At 41.0% G+C, this 21,176-nt stretch overlaps 1 protein-coding gene across 2 annotated transcripts in view; it reads left to right on the top strand.

The window, feature by feature from the left end:
- The window catches only part of LOC101652203 (limbic system associated membrane protein), a 757,030-nt gene that overhangs the window by 125,470 nt on the left and 610,384 nt on the right, over positions 1-21,176 (top strand). The window lies entirely within an intron of this gene.

Raw genomic sequence — 21,176 nt, 5'->3', positions numbered from 1 at the left:
GGGGATTCTCGTTCTTCTCAGGGTTACCCATAGTTTGTTATGCTCCACACAGTCAAATGCCTCTGGCATAGTCAACAAAAGTCAAGTAAACATCTTTCTGGTATACTCTGCTTTCAGCCAACATCCATCTGACATCAGCAGTGTTATTCCTGTTCCACGTTCTATTCCGAATGTGGCCTGAACTTCTGGCAATTCATTGTCAGTGTACTGCTGCGACTCTTGTTGCATGACCTTTGGCAGAATGTTACTGGCATGTGATAGCAATGATATTGTTCAATAGTTTGAGCATGCCGATGAGTTGTCTTTCTATGTAATGGGTCAAATATGGATCTCTTAAAGTCAGATGGCCAATTAGCTGTTTCCTGGCATATTTTAGTGATTGCCCCTATGTTTCATCAGCACAAATAGAATGTGTGACATATAGATTAACTGGTATCTTCATGGCTGGTCATGTGTTCTTGTCAAATCTTTTCTTTCCATTGAAATGATGAAGATTCAATTTCTCTGTTTTGCCTTTTGTCTGATCATTCTCACAATCTTTTTTCTTCCTTTGTCCCCCACTCCCACCTGCCCTTTACCAAATCCATTATCTTTATTCAGGTTCAACTCATCGTTTTCCTAAAGGATAAAGGAATTCTTCCCCCTTAGGGTGTTCAAGACTATCGTGTTTTATGGAAGCAAGCTGCTTTATCTTTCTTCTGAAGAATGACGGATGTGTTTGAAATCCCAACCTTTTGATTCTCAGTGACATGCTTATCTACTTTACCATCAGAGTCCCTTATACACACCTATCCAATTGGGTGCTGTTGTTGATTTAATGGCATATATGATAAATTATTATTTTATGACTGATACTCTGCCTGATGATCAATTTTTTTTCAGAGAGATTGGTCCAAAATTGAATGTATGCTTAGCACATTATTTACCTAAACACTTATTTATAAAGTGCTTTTAAAAAAGAGTACTTGTATCTAGGGGTACGGAGAACTAGTGGATAGACCTTTTGTTCTCAATAGCTTCAGTTTCTATAGAGAAAGTATAGCTTTATAATATTTCTTTTTTTAATGGAAATGTACAGAACAAAACACATAAATTCAACAATTTCTACATGAAAAATTCAGTCACATTGATGACATTCTTCATACTGTGAATCCATTCACACTAACCTTTCACAAATCATTCTACCATCATTAACTTAATGTCTTCTAACTAAAAAGTCTTTCTTTCTCTTTCGTTCCCTCCCGCCAATAATCTTTGTCTTTTGTATATTTGCATTTTAAAATGTAAGTGAGAATATCGTATTTGCCCTTTGGTAACTGACTTGTTGTGTCATTATAATGTTTTCAAAGTTACTCCATGCTGTATGATGCATCAGGATTTTGCCTTTTTAGGGTGGAGTAGTACACACTCCATTTTGATAAGCATTCATCCAGATGAACATGTTGCTTGTCTCCTCCTTTCGCCGGTTGTGAAAAGTGCTGCAATGAGCATGGTTGTGTCAGATCTCAGTTGGCAGTCCTGCCTTCCAGTTTTCAGGGTGCATGCCTGGATGGGGACTTCGGGGCCATATGGAAGTTCTTCGTTCAATTTTTTGGGGGCTAGCTTGTTTTCCATGGTCAATGCACCATTTTCCATTCCCTTAATAATGGACAAGAGTTCCAATTTGTCAACAACTTCCCCAACTCCTATTGATTTGCTTGTTTGATCATTACTATTCTAGTGGGGATGAGATCATCTCTCTCTAAAGGCTAATGTCTCAGGTACATGGATTTAAGCACTTGGCTAACTAAACTAAAAGTCAGCAGCTTCAACTCACTTACAGTCTCTGTGAGTGAAAAGGTATGGCAGTGTGCTCCTTTAACAATTAGCTCCTACCTCTAAAATTGATTGTAGTAGTGAGTGTACAGCTCTTCTTGATACGTTTGAACTATTGAATTGTACAATATGTGGGTTATGCTCCAATAAAATCATTCAAAACAGATTACAACCTATGGGGCAGCTTGACTAGGTCATCAAGGATAGGTAAGCTTTGGAAGTGACTTGATGGACACAAACCAGCAGCAATGACAGCATTGTCCAGTGACACTCAGTATGTTGTTGGGATTTCAATATTCTCTCTGGTAAAAGAGTTGTTGAAAATGTCCATTTTAAAATGGATGCACTCCTCCTTTTGTTGTTAAGTTGCAGAATACAATGTCTGCCTGCACAAATGGGGAAGAGAGCGAGCATTGCAATATGATGGTTGCATCTTCTATTTGTTTTCCATTCCACTGTCGTCAAGTTAATTCTGACTTGCAGTAACCTTATGGGACAGAGGCAAACTGCACCTTTGGGTTTTCAAAACTAAATCTTCAGAGCACCAGATAGCCTCATCCTTCTTCCATGGAAGGGCCCAGGGGTTTGAACAATCAAACTTGCAGTTAGTTAGCAGCCCAGCGTTTCACCCAGTGTGCCCCGAGGGCTCCTATGATGAATAAAACATAGTTTTCAGCTTTGGAAATTTTACCTTCAATTGCAAGTGAGATCGTAATCTAACTCATGTTAATGCTGTTATGATTTGAATGGTAGTAGTCTAATGCATTTGAAAGATTTTAAGGGGATTTCTCCTCTCTTAGCCATCTTGGACATTGTTTTTCTTGTCATCGCTTTCATCATCATAGTAAAATCATATGTAAACATATGACTAAGATGTGATTGGATTAGCATAGAGAACAACAGGTAGTGGAGCCATGATTTAAAAAATACTACAGACAACAGATTCCATAGAGTAATGTTAATCTGTGCTCAGATATCCTAGAGATGGCTGTGGAATATAAAATTAAAAGCAAAAACCCCAAACAATCACCTTCCTGCTAGCATCCAAGGCTATGGAAGAGGGTGAGTGGTTTAAGAGGCAGAGTGGCCCCATTCAATCTTGGGAGGACTAAAATAAAAGTGTCACCCTTATAGCCTTCAATAATGAACTGGAGGTAGCAGGGAATATAGCTGATTATAAAATCTTACCTGCAGTAGGAAATGCCAAGACACAGTGGTTGTTGTGGGCTAGCTTAGAGAAGTCATGCTACTGAAGAGAAAAATCAATTCCTCTCCACTCTAAAGGAAATGCTTATTCACATAGGAAACCAACATGACTTTTAGTAAAAAAGATATGGATACAAGAAAACTAGGGGGAAGCATCAGGAGAAAAGGAAGCGCACAGAATAAATAGACAATGACTCTACTGTTAATGAAAAGAATTAGAACTCTCATCGACTAGATTCTATGTAGATGTCTACATAAATAGGACTCTAATAAAAATTGAGATCTGAGTCTCAAGTAAAAATGAAAGTTGGTAATTTTTGCAGTACTTCTGGGTGCTCAAACCCAAAGGCAAAGCTCAAAGACTATCTTATGGTCTAAAACTCCTAAGAACAGACTTCCTACAGGAAGGGTGTTTCAGCTTAGAGCTAAGACCTGAGCAGTGAGAGTACCCTCTCTCACAATTTTAGCCTTTATACACAATAAATCCGTTGGGTCCTATCTTTTGAGTCATATATAATATATAGGAGAACAATGTTGGAATCCTTGGTCTATCAGCTATGCCATTAATATCTTGATCATTGCCTCAATCCAAGGCTGTGAACATCATGGAAGCAGAACGCCACTTTCCCTCCCTCTCCCCAAGAGCTGTATTCAAGCATCCACCCTTTCGGTTAACAGCTACGCTCTTACCATTGTACTGTCGGAGGGTCCTAGGTGGTGGTTGTCCAGGTGCTGCGGGGTTCCTTCCACTTCATAGCGACTCTATTACACTGAGCCAACTACAGCTCGGTGCTGTGCCACCCTCCAGATGGTTGCGATGTCCGAGCCCTGGTTGAAGCCACTCTGCCAAACTTGCTAGTTCAGGACCCTTCTCCTTCCTTCTTCTTCTTGTAGTTGTGCCTTTGCTTTGCTGAGCATGGCATGCATCTCCAGGACAACACGTACAAAGAGCATGAGACTAAATCTTACTATCCTCCCTGCCCAGGAGCATCCTGGCTGTCTTACTTCCAAGAAGGATTTGTTTATTCTGGAAGTCCACGGTATATTCAACATTTTTGCCAACACCACAGAATTCAAATTAATCAAAAGGTCTTCAGACAATCTTACTCATGGTCTAGCTTTTGCAGGCATGTGCAGCAATTCAAAAGACCATGTCTTCGGTGGAGCACACCTCAGTCCTCAAAGTGACATCTTTGTTTTTGTTTTTTTTAATCATTTTAAAGAGATCTTTAGTAGCAGCTCTTTAGATTTGTCCAGTGCAATGTGCTGCCTAATTTTCTGGCTGCTGCTTCCCTGGTCATAGACACCGGATCTAAGGAAACTTAGATCCATGGCGACTTCAACCTTTTCTCCATTTATCTTGAAGGTTGCTTATTGATCTAGTTATGAGGATGGCTTTTCAATGAGTTGTAATTCATAATGCATGTTGTTGTCTTTGAAATGTGTCAGGGGTATGTCAAGTCTTTCACATTCAGCAAGCAAGGCTGGGTCATCTGCATAGCTCAGAGTGTTGTGCATGAGTCTTCCTAATGGCACATTCTTCTTTATGCAGATTCTTGGATTATTGGTAGAGCATGCAGATTTAATAAGGGAAAGAATGCAACTCTGATGCACACCTTGTACTGTCTCCTTATTCTGTTCAAAGGACTGCCTCTTGGCCTCTGTACAGGTCTCACATCGGCACATTTAAGTGCTGCATTCCTGATGTTGTCCATAGTTTGTTAAGATCAACATGGTCAAAAGCCTTTGCATCATCAATAAAGCACAGGTAATGTCTTTCTGATATTCTGTGATTTCAACCAAAATCCGTGTGACGTCAGCAAAGGTCTTCTTTCCACATTCTTATCTTCATTTGTCTGGAATTTCTAGCAGTTTCCTGTAATGTGCTGCTGCAGGCATCTTTAAATTATCTTTAGCAAAAATTTACTTATTGCTTGATAATGTATGCATTCCTTTCTATCGCTTTTTTTGGTTTCGCTTTGTTTTTATGGGGCCTGTGGCAGGTGTAGTGTAAGGGTTAAAACATTTTCTTGGAAGTTTCTGGAGGGCCAAAGGGAGAGGGATAATGACATTTGCTGACTGCCATTTGTTGGCTCTTCCCCGGACCTTGCAGCTTCAGAAAACTGGATTACCATATTTTGTAATGGACACAAATAGGATCTCTCCCTGTCATTTGGTGTATGTTAAATTTCTTAGTGTAGAGCTTCATCCATTTGTTGAGTCATCTGGATTTGTATTCTGTCATTCATGTTTTTCACCAGTGAATCTTTCATCATTGCAACTGAAGGTTTCAATTTTTTTCTTCAGTTCTTTCACCTTGAGAATTGCTCAGCACATTCTTTCCTTTTTTAAATTTTTAATATGAGTTCTTCCCATATTTCTTTGTCTTCTCAAGCATCGGTTCCCCACTTTTACATTCCTTCCTCTTTCTGTCCTTTACTTTAGCAGCTCTCACCTTTGACCGAGTTTCACAAGATTCTTCTGATAGCCATTTGGAGCTTCGCGTTCTTTCCAGTTTTTTAAATGCCCCTTTTTCATATATGATGGCTTTGATGTCATCCCACAATTTGTCTCCATTCATTAGTTTCATTTTTGAGCTGGTCTCTTAATTCAAGGTCATGTTTTAAGATGTTTGAGGTAACAGAATGGAGGAGCTATCTGACATCCTTTGGCTATGTAAATGAGAGAGCCCAGCTCCTTACTAGCCCAAGGCTGATTATCACAAGCCAGAGCGCAGTCTTTCTTCTACCCTCTGTCTTTCTTTAACCTAGCTGACACCAGCTGCTCCTCCCGAGACACTACTGTTCTGCGAGATTGCAATGGCCACATTGTGGCGTTCACAGCGATCATCATCCTTGTGGGGCTTTAGTAAGGACGTTAACTGGTTACCATAAGTCAGAACATTGGAAAACATTAAAGATACAGCCATTGGTCCATACCAACACCTCTCCTCAGCTAGCGACAAAGACTCTCTCTATGAATCAGCCTCACAGTCAAGGAAGGGCAAAGTTGACCAATCCCCAAGTTAGAGTCCTCTACACCTTATTTACATGGTCCCACCCAATCATTTGCTGGGAGTTACAGAGACATGGAATGAAGAGTCGTACTATGAAGTTCCACTTCACCACAGCTTTCATGGATGGGTTTTAATTTTCTTTATCTTAAACTTGAGCTTGCATATAAGCAACTGATGGCCTGTTCTGCTGTTAGTCCCTGGCCTTGTTTTGTCTGATGATTTTTAACTTCTCCAAAGTCTCTTTCCACAGATGTCGTGAATTGTATTCCATTTAATGAGGCCTATGTGTATAATTAGCATTTATGTTGCTGGGAAAAGGTTTTTGTTATGAATTTATTGTTTGGTCTTTCAAAATTCTGTGATGTAATTTCTGTTATTATTTCTGTCACCAAGGCCTTATTTTCCAACTACTGCTCCTTATTGTTTTCAACGTTTGCAGTCCAATTACTAATAGCTATCAATGCACCTTGATGAAATAGTTGATAAATTTCAGAGTATAAAAACGGGTAAAACTCACCACTGTCTTCATCTTTTGCATTAGTGTCTTGTCAGTAGTTTTCAATAAGACTTATGACTAATCTAGGCTATAGATATTATCCTATTCCAGACACTGTTGTACTTCAGGATGAAACAAAGGACATGGGGCCCATATCTGACCTCTTCCAGCTTCTCTGTTTCCACAGGCAGGGTTCAGATCTGGCTCCTTGCTCTGTCCTCCTTTACCCCGTCGGACACCAACTATTGCTCCCTTGCCCCTCTACTTTTATGGTGGGTTTAATCATCCATTGTAATGATCACACAGACAATTCGTACCAGTAAGGGGTTTTATTAAGGAAGTTAATAGGTTATCAAAAGTCAGCATCAGGAAACAGTCAAGATACAGTCATTGCTCTACAACACCACCTCTCCTTACCCAGCTGCCAAATCTCTCTCTGGGCCTGAGTCACTCAGCCAAAGTCCCTTGGCCTTTGTTTCCACCGGCCAGGATGCTGTCCTAGCCATTGCTCTGACTTACAGTCCCCTAGTCTCTGTCCAAGTGAAGAAAAGGTACCTTATCATCTTGGCACTGCCCCTCGGTGTCCCCATGCCACCTTCTCTGGTGCCCACAGTCTCAGTGGCCTCAACCACTTCAGACAGAGATGTTGGAAGCTCTTCCAAGGCCCTCATTGTTCCTCCCTCTGCTGCTGCTTCAAAGAGGGCTCATGCTGATGGACAGGGGGTGGCAACCAAAACTGCCAACCTCCCCTCTATTACTGTTACCCATACTCCATTTACACAGAACCACCCAAGCATTTGGTGGGAATTACAGAGATGAGTAGAAGAGCTGTATTAAGAAATTTTGCTCCACCACACAGGGTAAGTCTTGACATTTTTTCTTTGAATTATTGATAAATATGATGCCATTCCTCTTAAATTTGCATAGTAGACCATATGCTTAGTAGACCGTATGCTTGTCTAATTCTCTTAATAGTAGACCATATGCTTGTCTAATTCCAAATGACCAAATGTCAGTCCATTTCAACTCACTTATGCCTAGGATATCAATCTTTATGGGTTCTATTTCATTTTTGAGGGCTCCCGATTTCCTGAGACTCGGGCTTTGTACATTTCACAATTTGATTATTAATGGATGTTTGCAGCTGTTTCTTTTCCTTTTGCATCATGCTAAAGCAGCATATGAAGGTCCCCAAAGCGTTACTCCATCCATGCCATTAAGATTAATGCTACTTTGATGAGCCAGCTATTCCCCAGTTGTCCTTTGAGTGCCTTCCAACCTGGAGGTCTTATTTCAGGCACTGTGTCAGACAATGTTCTGTTGTGATCTGTAGCTTTCCATGGATAAACCTTTTTAGAAGCAAATGCATATGGCCTTCTTAATCTCTCATAACCTAGAAGCGTCTCTGAAACCTGTCCACGATGAGCGGACTTGCTGGTGTGTGAGATAGCATGGCCTCCCGAAACCCAGCCACACACAGCAACCGTAGTCAGACCAACAAGTGGTGGAAATTTACCTTCACGCAGCGAAAGGATCCTTTGATTGATCTCCATTCGTGTTCCAGGAAAAGAAACAGTGAAGACCACGCAGTGATTTTTTTTTTTAAACCGGAGCAATGTAAACCTGCCAAGGACAGTTGAAGATGTATTTTGGGGCCTTAGTTCTTATACTTTCATAAACAATTAGTAGAGAAAAGAGTCATGAATCTGAGAGAGCATAAGCGTGCTCTAAACAGACTGTTTATTAGCCTTTGTGATCCGAAAACAGGACAGTGTGTTCTAAGAATGTTTGAGGGCAAGGCCAGAGCCCACAATTAGTCAGAGTTTGTGTCCTTCCTGGGACAATTAGAATCAACTTAGAAAATATGGTGGAGTTAGGCCTTCAGAGGAACAGCTCTTAGTATTTAAGGGACCTACACATCTGAGTTAAACAACTCTATCATTAAGGGTGGCAGAAATAAGGAAAGTTAGCAAGGAAAAGCAGGTAGAGGAATACTTGGGGAAGAAGCCTGTGTAATAGCTAACCTCAGGTTTTCCCTTTCTTATGACCAAAGTCATTGTTCTCATTCATTGCCATCACGTCGATTGCAACTCATAGCAACGCTACAGGGCAGGGTAGACCTGTGGGTGCCTAAAATTGTAACTCTTCATGGGAGTAGATAGATAGCCTTGTCTTTCTCCTATGGAGTGGCTGGTGGTTTCAAACCACTGACCTTGGGGTTAGAAGCCCAGCCCATAACCACTAAACCACTAGGGTTTCTCTCCAAAGGCATTGTTGGGTGAGCTCAGTGCCCATTCATAGCAACCCTATGTGAGAGAGCAGATCTGTCGCAAGGGGTTTTCTTGTTGTAATCTTCATTCAACAGATGATCAGGTCTTTCTTATATGGAACTGCAGGGTGCATTTGAACTGCTAACCTTTTGCAGTTCAAATTTGATTAGCAACCAAATACTTAAGTGTTGAACGTAACTAATTAACACTTACGTTTAATTAATGTTTAAAAAGGGGGGTTTCTTGTGACCAAGTTAGCCACATGTAAATCGGAATAGTGTCTTAGGTTCACGTTTTCTAGGGATATGTTCAGTTTTATTTTTGTTTTATATTTTTTGTGATACAGTATTCATTAAGCTTTTATGTATTTTTATTAAAAAGATCATTTTATTGGGAGTTATTTTTGTTTATTTCTTTAAATATTTGACACTCTCGGTTTTAAATAGTTCTTAGTGATGCTCAGCAAGACTAGTAACTTTCGTTGTGTGGTGCTTTGGAACATGTGGACGTCGTAAGCTTCGCTGTCTACTGCAGACCGCATTGAAGTGAGGAAGAAGAAGAGGCGGCGGCAGGGAGAGAGCCAAGAAGCAGGGAAGAGTGCAGAGAGGCAGCAAGGGTGAAAGGGAAGCAAACCAACGGGAAAGGGATACTATTGACATATCTGAAGAGGATGAACACCATCCTGTGTTTAGACGTTTCTCTTAAGTGGCTTTTGAGCTTCAACAAGTTTGCTCACTGAGAATAAACCTTTTAGAGTTACCATCTGTCAAGAGAAACACATGAGCGTCAATGTTGAAAAGTTTGCATGTCTAAATAGGAAAGACCTAAATCTTCTAGGTAAACAGTATGCCTCTAAGTAGCACATAAAATAAACATACTCAAGAAGTTGTAGGACAGAAGGGGTGGGACTTGTGTACCAAGCCTCCATCTACTGCTAGCATTTTTTTTAATACCAATAGCCTTCTCACAGAACCCAAATATTTACTAATGGACACTTCTATATGTTTCTAGTTGAGTTTGGGTAGAGCAAGCAGGCATATTTCCATATAACAACTCAATGGATTGTTATAGCCACTTCAGTAATACAATACAATAAAATTTATTTTTATATTGGACCATAAAATTACTATACCAGAAGTGGCCAATAGTTTTTCTGTTCTCAGAGGGATTAGTCTGGGATGCTACCGAGAGAGATATAAAATCCCTGAAATGTGTCTAATTATCCTAAACTGTACTGCCCAGGGGAAGTATTCACCTGACCCTTTATGGTGATCAGTTTATGTCATAAAACATACAGGTTGATGACCCTTGCATCATAGTTTTGCTTCAGTGGATAATGGAACTACAGATCTGTTTTATTGTCCTATAAATACCACATCTTTCTCTGCACTAGCATTACACTCTTCGTGCAGCCCCCTTCAATATCATGTTCCAGTGTCATTATTTCACCTATTCGTTGGGCATCAATAAACCCTATATTGTGTGAGGGACTTTTGGAGAACAGTCATTAAAAATAGCACAGATTTCAGAGCAAAAAGCTTCTTGAAAATAATGGAAGCAAAACTCAAGAGGCACATTCTTTCCTGCTAGCTCCTGCAGTAGGAATTGGTTGAATTTGGAGAAGAAAGAGGATAGAAACCATATTCTCTCTTTTCTCCAAGCCCCCCCCCCCCAAATAATTACGTGCTCACGCGTGTGAGAGAGTCTTTGAATCAACTGATATAAAAGCTGAAAGTCAAACTATTTAAATATGAATCTCTGTTAATTGTTAGATGTATGCTTTTGATCAATGAATACTTCTCAAATGAGTTTCTCAAGCAGTAAGACATTAGTAATCATCCATTCATCATCGAGTCACTTTAAGAAGTTAGCGAAAAGAGCTCCTGAAGCCACCAACATGGTGAGTGCCTCACACAGTCTGCAGCTTGTAAAAATAAAATCACTAATCAATAATCAATAATATGGTGGTTCTTCTTGATGCCATCGGATGATTGGTTGGGGTGCCGGCAAGTCAGTTTCATCTCATTATGCCTGTGGCTGGCAGGGATGAATGGCTCCTTAATCAAGGCTGTCATCTTTTCGGTGCCCTCGCGGCATAGTGGTTATAACTGCAAGGTAGGCAGTTCTAAACCACCAGCTGCTCTGTGGGAGAAAGATGGGGCTTTTTACTCCCAGAGAGAGATTGAGTCTGGGAAAGTTACAGGTGCAGTTTTACCCTCCCTGCACAGTCTCTGAAGCCCCAGCTAGTGGTGTGTGTAATGCTTATTCTAGCCTGTGCTTCCAAAGGTCAGCAGTTCGTAAACCATCAAGAACTCTGCAAGAGAAAGACGAGACTTTCTGCTTCTGTAAGAAACCTCACAAAGGGGCCGCTGAGTCCACATCAACTCGATGGCAGTGGATTTGTGTTGGGACAGGGTCTCTATGTGTGAAATGTTTTTGTTTTGTTTTTCATTTGGCATCATTTTGAGGAAGGTTCTTAGATCTTTTTTTTAAAACATTTTATTAGGGGCTCATACAACTCTTACCACAATCCATACATACATCAATTGTGTAAAGCACATGTGTACATTTATTGCCCTCATCATTCTCAAAACATTTGCTCTCCACTGAAGCCCCTGGCATTAGGTCCTCATTTTTCCCTTCCTAGAGGAGCTACTAGTTGGTACAAGCGTCCATGTTTGGTTAGCAGCCCAGCATGTAACCCTTTCCACCATCTGGGCCTTCCCTCTGATAAGTAGTAGAGCACCAGTGTCTCCTTCGTTACTGCTTGATACACAAAGCCATCTTCACATAAAAGTCATCGGAAGATAAGAGGGACAGGCCAAGCTCAGGAAGCTCTTCCGAGAAAGCAGACTAGGTTTCTAAAAAGTACGTTGCCCGAATGAATAAAGGCAGGGAGTGAAAACTCTGAAGGTGGATGAGGGATGACAAGGTTGAGAGAAACCTAACCCAGGTGGGGACTCCATTTACTACTTATTCATTATATGCCAGCCCTGCCACCACAGCCAGGGTCAGGATGGAGTTTGGGGGTGGGAAGGGGGTAGACCTGTGGGTCTGGGATGAGAGAGAGATAGGAACAGGTAGATATGTAAGTATGGGGAGGAGGGTGGATGAATGACGTAGAGAGTGAGGATGAGAGAGGCAGGTAAAAGCGAGGCCAGCTGACAGGTGAGCTTTGTCCTCACTGTGTTCCAAGACCCATTCTGACCATCGCTCTGGAAGGCACAGCACCTTAGGAGACTCTCATCCTTCTGGTTCAGGCCAACTGCCTGTGTACTGACATGAACATGAAGACCAGAGGGACGGAGGCCAATTTAACTGGCAGGGCCGATGAAGATCTCTAATTGTGCCGTTGTCTCCAAGGGCCGTGGCACTGAAAACACAATAGCCATTTTCTTGTATATTTACCTGAAAGGCTGGTGCCTGACACCCTTTATTGGGAAAGGGGTTGGGGGCTGCCCACATAACATTTTTGTTTAATGACATAGGTAAATGTTTGGAAAATCTTCCAATTTAAAAGAGGTGGGGAAAAAACCCACACAGCAACCATCACCGCCACAACGAAACCATAAATTGTAGTGAGCGACGAAAACAAACCATTGTTTGCTTTTCCATCTACCCTGGGGAGCGGCTGCTGATTCCACTCTAATTTTAGCTGCTATTGCTTTGAGCTAAACTTTCCATTTTTATTAAAAAGAAAAGGGGGGAGAAAGAACCTTTGAGTCTAGAGGATTACAAGCTCCCGTGCTTTTGATTTTTAATAAAAAGCGAGCATTTACCTCTGAACAGTAGCAGCAAAAAAGGGAATTAAACCTGCGGCAAGCGAGCTGACCTTTTGAGGGGTGCCGATCCCACAGGAGATGAGGAGGAATTTAACACACATCCCTCTTCTCTCCCATGGACGCGCTCTCTGGCTTCATATGCTTTTAAATGTATTTTTTTCGTGGGAACCATTACTTGATTTAAGAAAAAAAATCTTTATTCATTAGTGCTGGTGTTCATTGATTGACAGGCGGAGGCATGTCTCACCCACTGCTGGGTAGTAGGGCTCCTGGGGTTGCAGTGCGTTAAGCTTTCCCTGCTGACCGTCAAGTGAATCGTCAAGTGAATCGCTCAAACCCAGCAGCTGTTCCTTGGGACTGAAAGATTTGCAGTCTCAGAAACCCCGAGGGGCAGTTTACTCTGTGGTAAAGGATTATTTATTTGTTTTTAATAAATCATTTTATGGAGGACTCTTCCAGCTCTTATCACCATCCATCCATCCATCCATCCATCCATCCATCCATCCATCCATCCATCCATCCATCCATTGTGTCAAGCATATTTGTACATATGTGGCCATCATCATTTTCAAAACATTTTCTTTCTACTTGAGCCCTTGCTATCAGCTTCTCTCCCCGCCACCCCCCAATAGGATTATTATAAGTCAGAATCGACAGGATGGCAGTGAGTTTTCGAATATATGGTTGGGTGTTCTTATGTCCTCTCACTGGTGATGGTGATGGTGATGGTGCTGCTGATGGGAAGTACAGCATCAAAACAAATCGCACAACTCTCTCTGTAAGAGTCTGTTGAAGGGCGAATCCAGGGTAATACCTGACATAATGAAGTCTACCACTCCAACATGCCTGACAACACACTACTTTCACCTGGGGGCATGTATACCCAAACTCCAGGAAAATCGGAGGCTTTAATCTGTTCACATTTTTGTAGAGGAAGTATAGTCAATTTAGTCCTATTTGCATATGACTTTTCTGCAAAACACGTGCATTCCTGTGGCATTAAAATGAATACCACTGTTTAGAGAAAAATAGCCTGTGATCCATGAATTCAGTGTAAAAATAACTGTTTGCATTATTCCCCAACCCTCCCCTGTTGCAACTCTGTTCAGTGCTGTTGTTTCAGCAAAAGGACTTGCCTGAAGCTTGTTCAGAGCTTAGAAGTGGGGCTCGGCCTTCCGCCATTTATTTGACTTTTCTCCGTCCTCATTCCCTCTGCCTCTTAGGAGCAGAATGTCTACCTGCTAGAATAAGGGTTGGGAGTTCACGCTTCTTTTAGAAACCGTTCATAGCTTTAATTCTTTCTGTCAAATGGATCACTACTCTTACAGCGTTTAATTAATCTTTATCATCCCCAAATGCTCTGCTTCCAGAGAAAATATTTAAAGAACGCCTTTGTTAGAGTATCCAAATATAAATTTATTGCATTGAGTTTTGTTTTCCTGAAATTCGCCTTCTTATGGGTATTGGCATTAATTAGATGTGTATATTGAATGCTCACTGCATTGTGCTTGATTACGTTTCTTATTTAACTTTTCTTGTAATTTTAAGTTAGTTTAAATTATAATCATGGGATAATAGAAACCTCTCGTGGAACTAATTAGACAACTAAGAATCATTTGTAAAGGTCAGGCTGCCAGTTGGCTGGGGACAGCAGGAGGCTTACTGGGTAAAGAATGGCAGTGAGCAAGCAGACTCACTACAGACTCCGAGAATGTCAGAGGAGCATGGCAGCGATGGGGCTGCCCATCCTCTTGCTAAACGGAGCACTCAGTTCTATGTCTCTATGCAACTTGTGATGAAGTCTCTAGATGGGGCATTTCCCTCCTCAGTGCCAACTTTATGCAAGCTGTCTTTAAAATCTTAACCTCTGGCTGATGTGGTCTAAGAGACTCTACAAGCCTGGGCAATACTTGCTGGGGTCAGCGAGGAGCGAAGGTGTTTTAGGTGACTTTCTGAAAGGTAGTTGCATTCACAGGCTCAACAGAGAGGCTTCTGGCCTCTTAAAATAAACAGATTTTTTTATGCGGCTGCTCACTTTCAAGTCTCTTTTCCACCTGTGATTTACCAACGAAAACCATACAATCTAGCTACGGGCTCCCTTTTCCGGGGAACATTGTGTAGACTAGCTCTACCCTCTTCATAGCACTAGAGCAGTACTTTTGAAAATCACTCCGAAGCCCCTGGGGCCAAATGAAATGATCTCCTCCCAGGGGTTCATCCTCCTTGCCTGTAGTATTACACTAACTCTTAAACTGACCACTTCAGTTTTGAAACAATTATTTCCTCACTGTTGTGCATTGCCCTATCCTGTTTTCTCCCAACTTTCTTTTTCATGTATGCCTTCATCCATTTATAAACATTTCTGATCATCAGGCCTTTTGCTAGGCGTGGAGAAGATGCATAACAGTTTAAAATGAGTTCTAAAACTATGTCAAAAGACTGACAAGGGAAGAGTAAGTTGCAAAATCCTACTCACTGGTACTTCCAAATGGTATTTTTAATCTAGCACCCTGCTATTTCATGAAATCTATGACAGCAACCTCTTATCTCATTGCATCCCAACTCTTTAACCTAAGGTCAAGTGCTGCATTGGGTCCTCATTCGACCAGTATGTCTTTATTTTGCACTCGCCTTCGTTCACCTAAACCACACTTGTCATCTCTGCGCTTCTGTCTCCTCCACTCCCTCAAGGGTTATAACTGACCGCCTCTAATTGTTCACCATGGGATCTTGCTTTTAATCTTGGTATATTTAAATACACTTGCTCAATACCCTATACCACCGCTCCTCAAATGCCACTTGTCTTTGAACTTGGAATTTGAATTCTTAAATTTAGCTATTTATCTAGATTTGTAATATAAATCTGGTAAGTATGGGTTGTGATAAGAGTTGTATGAGCCCCTAATAAAACTATTAAAAAAATAAATAAAATAAATAAATAAATGCCACTGTCAGCATTGGGTATATGGTACCATTGAATAAAAAGTAAAAATAATTTAGCTATTTATTATATATTACTAGCAGTTGTATATGATGGGCATGAACTTTGGCATCAATATTGCAGTACTTACAATTTGAATGGTGGGTCTCTGCTTCTGTTTGCTTCTTGGTAAATGGTAACAGTAAGAGTACCCGACTCTTAAGGGTTATTGAGAAAATAAAATGAGCGGATAGCTAGGTATGCAGACAGAGGGACACATAGACTAAGGTTGTTACTTAGAAGAATTTTTAGAACACAGTAAACACTCAGCAAAACAGTTGATGTTAGTACTTTATGTTGACATGTACAAGTAATCATTTTCAGGGTTATTTGTCTCATTCTTTAAGGCATGAAAATTTTAAAGCAGAGATTCTATATTATTAGAAGTATAATTATATTACTATTCTATGCTATTTATTCTATAGCTAATACAGCACTCTCTATAGTGCCCGTGACATACATATTACTAAGTTGGCTGATTGAGGTGTTAGCTTGTTTTATTGTCCATTTAGTTATGCCTGCACCCTTCAGATAGATACATGAATGTCCCTTTCTTATTTTAAATGAAGTCAGGTGCAATGTGCCTTCATTGAAAGGACTATCTATAGCTAGCTCGTGAGCAGGGTACTTGAAATAAGACAATGTATGCGAGGGTTGGCCCTTGTTTCATCTGGGGAAATATTTGACCCATTTAAGGGTCTCCAGAAAAGAGTAGATCTTGATGTTTTGGTGGCTACAATTTGAAAAGAAAGATTGGGATACATGGTAAAATCAACTCAGAGAGGGGCCCTGGCATGAGCAAATGTCTGGATCTGAAAGCCCGGATGTGTGCTACAGAAAGGGCAATCATCTGGTCCAGCTGGTGTAGAACATTCCCAGCAGCACACTGTCAGAGACAAAACAGGAAAATTGGAGTAGAACACTGAACTTGAGGGTCATTTATTTTGAACTTGAGGGTTATTCTAGTTAAGGGCCAATGATATTTTTATTGGCTTTCTGTCATTTACATATATCATCATTGTTCAGTAGATTAAATTTAAAACAACAACCAAAAAAAGATAAAAGAAAAACCAATATCTCTTCCTTTTCTGGGAATTGTTAAGCTTTTATGGTCTTTTTTAAAGGGGAAAACAAAAAATATTCATTCTTAGGCTCTGTAGGGGGTATGTTTGGGTGAGAGGAAGTTAGCTTTCTATAAATGTCGACAGCTCTGAAAGCAGCGGTACTATTGGTCAAACTAAGCATCTGTACACCAAGCCCAGAGGCCTCCTGAAACAGGCAGGGATGCTCAGAGTCAAAAATGGGCCCTGGAAGTACCTTGTCTGTCTTTACCAGTTAAACCCATAACTGTTTCCTGCCACCGCCTGCTACCTGGATCCACGGCGAGTTTTGCTTTTGCCGTTCTTTCATGAAATGAAGGTAAACTCGTTACATTTGACACGATGGGAGGGACCGGGCAGGGATTCTCCCCCAAAGTCTCACAACATTTTTGTTTGAACTGTATCTTCATACTTGGTCTGCATTTCTCTTCCCCACTGGCTAATGAACTCCACCGGGAATTTTGGGAGCTGTGTGCCATGCCCCGGGCATTGCGTTAGAGACTTTACATAGGCAATTTACCCATCTTGTCCACCCATGAGATAAGTAATATGATCAATCTCATATTACAAATAGGGAAACGAAAGGAGAGAGAAGGTAAGGTAATTTTTTCTAGGGTAAAAAATGAGTTGTCTTTTTTTACACTTTATGGTAATTCAGGTGAAATTTACAGAGCATATTATCTTTCCATTGGACAATTTATACACAGTGTGTTTAGTGACCAAATCCCCTTGATGGGCCAGAAATCTGAGTTTCCTGTTTTCATTCAAGCAGCTTTCTGGTCCCTACCTGCTGTCTGAATGTTGCTTTTGAGCAGAGTGACCTCTGGGTCTTGTTCTGAGGTGCATATTTCTATTGGATGCTAGTGTTCATCCCATGGGCCTAGCTGTGGTTTAGCTGCTGGGACGTCTTGAAGCCAGAGTTTGAACTCAGTTTAACTCCAGCTCCTGGACGATTTTCATTACATCTTATATACAAAGAAATGTCTCTCAACTGAATGCATGAAACAAATGCTGTAATGTCCGTTGTCTGAGAAAGCATGTTAAATGGGAGACTAAGCCACCTGATCTCTGGTACCAGATCTGTTACCAACTAATCAGGATTTTCTTATTTTCTGCACGTATAAAGTAGAAACTGTAAAACCTTCTTTAGAGTTTTATTGTGACCATGAAGTTACATGACATTTGTAAAAGTGCTTAGTACAAGGCCTGATACAATCTGATTTTTTTTTCTTTTTTAACGCTAAATTCCTTTCTTTGTCATCCGTCTTAGTCCCTGGAGGTCAGTGGACTAGCCTTGGCATTTCCAAGGGACATGGCAGCCTGTTTCAACTTGTCTTCGACCCCCAAAGGCCAGAGCTGTTCACCTCACTTGAATGAGGGTAACATGGTCATCACTACGTGGCGACTACTGAGACGGCCGTTCTAGATGAGGGTTATCGCAGCCGCCACTAAAGCGGCTGATGGTGTCAGGGGAGTATTGTGTCAGTGCAGGCATTCACGTGGCCATGCTGGGTGCACATGCCTCATGTCTCTGGAAAGCACTCATGTGAGTGACACATGTAATCATCCAGGCAGCAGGCTCAACTTCCACAGACAGTGGAATTTGAGTCAATTTCCACAGACAGTGAAGTTTCATCTGCAGAAGGGCCTATTGCGTTTCAGGGGACTCCAGCAGAGCGCCATGGAATGGAGTGTTATGAATCTGTGGTGATGAATGGAAGGACATATTAGGAAGTTGTAGAGTCGCAGGTGGTCCCCATGTTTGGCCTCCATAAGTTAAAGGAAGTAGGAAGTGAAGGACTGCATCTGAGATGCTTCCAAAAACATAGCCACAGAGGTGTTTTTATTATGTACCCCTCACCAGGTTTCCTCCCAGGTCCAGCGTGGGAAAATAGGGTAGGAAATCTCATTTTCACTGGGGAGCAATGGCTTGGTTTCTGTGGAATGCAAGAATCCCAGGACTTCGCTGTTGATCAGCCACATACACACATGGACATTATTAGCATCTGCATTGCATGCGTTCCAGAGCACGTGAACAAGCACCTTTTCATTTTCTAATCTTCTTCCCCCTCCATTTGACCTTAAGGCTCTGCTCAACCTTCTCTGGCTTGTGTCCTGTTTCTTGAGAACCGCCCAGATAGATTGCCCATGACGCCTCAGCAGTACTGGTGAGAACTGTGGATCGCTTACAGGGACATGACAGGGAATTATTTATAGAAAATATAAAAATGGAACTATGTAGATATGAAATATGAAAATTCAATACGCACACAAGGGAGCTTTAAAAGGTCCGTGAAGTAATGGATTGGAAAGATAATGACATTTCTTCCTGGGCTTTTGGAAGCCTATTACGTCTCTCCAAGCTGGACATCCGTAGGAGCAGGAGGGTCTAGTGCCACTTCCCCCTGATGACCCTAGTCATCCAGTTGGCTTTCCTCTGGATTCCTCTTTAGACTCTCTCATGCTGCGTTCATTTTTCTGTTGTTTCATTTACCCACACTGTACTATTACTCTTTCCCTACTGATCTGAGGTTAATTATGAATGCTCACAGTTCTTGTCAGGACTCACAGAGAAGCTCCGAGATGGTCAGTCCGGCTGAACCCAGAGTTTCAAGCAGACATCTTGCCCGATCACACCTTACACTAACATCTGTGGACAACATTCATTAATGTTGTCCTCATGCTCTGGTGTGTGCTCTGCTTTGCTTTGGCTGTTGGATGGAGAAATGCTGGTGTGCAGAGGGGTCTAGGGTTATGAAACAAAAGGACTTGTGGAGGAAAAATATTTCAGCAGCAAAGATCTAGTGGACACGTTACTAGCTTATTGATGAAAATGCCAAATGGAACGGAATCAAAAGCATTGTTGATATCCTAATACACTGCACCTATCCCTTTCCCCCTTTTGCACGGCGTTTCACTCTGTTGAAGATGAAAATTAAATTGACTTGGCACCATTTACTTCCCACACGGACATTAGTTATTGCTCAGGGCCTTCTTTCTTGTAGATTATTGCAAGTGGATTGTTTTATGGTTTGTTTTAGTTTATTGCTAAGTTAAGTCAAAAGATATTAGTTGAGCAAGTACCACTAATGAGACCTGTAATATTGTCACTGCTAATACTTCTATCAAAACGACTGCAACTCCTTTTTTTAAATAAAAAAGAAATTCTACCTTTTTAATTTTCCAATAAACTTTTAAAATTTGAGGGGGCTTTAAATGGTTGCGGGCGGGGGGGGAAGGAATAAAAGATAATGAATTTTTTTAAGCATCTTGTACAAGGATAAGAGAAACTAAGATGTGTGTACAAGGATATGAGAAACTAGGGTTTATTATCATTTTTAACTTCCTTAAAATCATATAGCTAAAAATGGCAGAGCAAGAATGGAAATTGAGACATGTGGACAAAAACTTGTATGGTTTACTGATGCATCAGAGCCACTTCGGGGATGTATTTGAAAGACAAATTCTGTGGCTGTAAAGGAAAACATTTGGCATCTAAACCAAAACATCTGTAATTTTAAAATTAAAAAGTTCTTCGGGGATTGCAAGGTCCAACAATTTTGAGAAATGGTGTTAAAGGTTAATAGGCAGGATGATATGTGAAGAAATTAAATCATTTGAACAAGAGGGACTGGAGGATGACTGAGCTAGCCAGATGAATTTTTTTACTTTTAAGCTTTATCTGAGTCTTAAACAAATCTTGGTTTCTGGAAAATCGTCCGTAGCTTCAGGTGTGGTTGGTGTCGATTGGTTCTGACTCAGAACAACCCTACATAATGAATGAATGAAGTGCTGCTGAGCGCTGTGCCATCCTCACAGCCAATGGCCACGTCCATTGTTGCAGCACTGGGCTAGTCCTGCTCGTTGAGGAGCCGCCTCTTTTCCCTGACCTCTATTTTACCAAGCATGACAACAGGCCTGAACACGTGACCAAAGTACACGAGACAAAATCATGCTATCCTCACGTATGAAGAGTGCTCAGGCCGTTCTTCTTGGAAGACAGATTTGTGTCTTCTTTTAGCAGTCCAAGGTCAATATTTTGCCAACACCATAGTTCAAAGGCTTCTGTTCTTTCTGTATTCCTTATTCATGGTCTAGCTTTCACAGGCATATGAAGTGTTTGGAATCATTCTATATATGTCGTGATTTCAATGATTATTTTTAAACCATCGTTGGTTTGAATAGTTACTATATTTTCAAGCACCCTTCAACTGATGACCATTTCTCTGATCATTTGATTTTCTAGACTTTCTGTGTACTCCTTCTAGTTACTAGCAATATACATTAAGGGGAAATCCTTATCATTGTCACTTTGTTCATACTTTATTGATGTTTCCTTGGTCACTTTCCTTCACCTTTCTGGGCCCAAATATTCCCCTCTGTGTTAACCTGGGTTGACTAGAGAAATAAATTCAGAGACACTCATATGTATGTAAGAGAGGACTTTATATCAGAGAGCAATTGTAAATTAAGAAAACATCCCAAACCAGTCCAGACCAAGTCCATAAGTC

Source organism: Echinops telfairi, unplaced genomic scaffold, assembly GCF_000313985.2.
Source record: "Echinops telfairi isolate 266 unplaced genomic scaffold, ASM31398v2 ScPeMD7_6;HRSCAF=24_0, whole genome shotgun sequence".
Lineage (NCBI taxonomy): Eukaryota > Metazoa > Chordata > Mammalia > Afrosoricida > Tenrecidae > Echinops > Echinops telfairi.
Note: the sequence above shows the minus strand (reverse complement) of the source record. Positions and strands in the feature narration are given on the sequence as shown.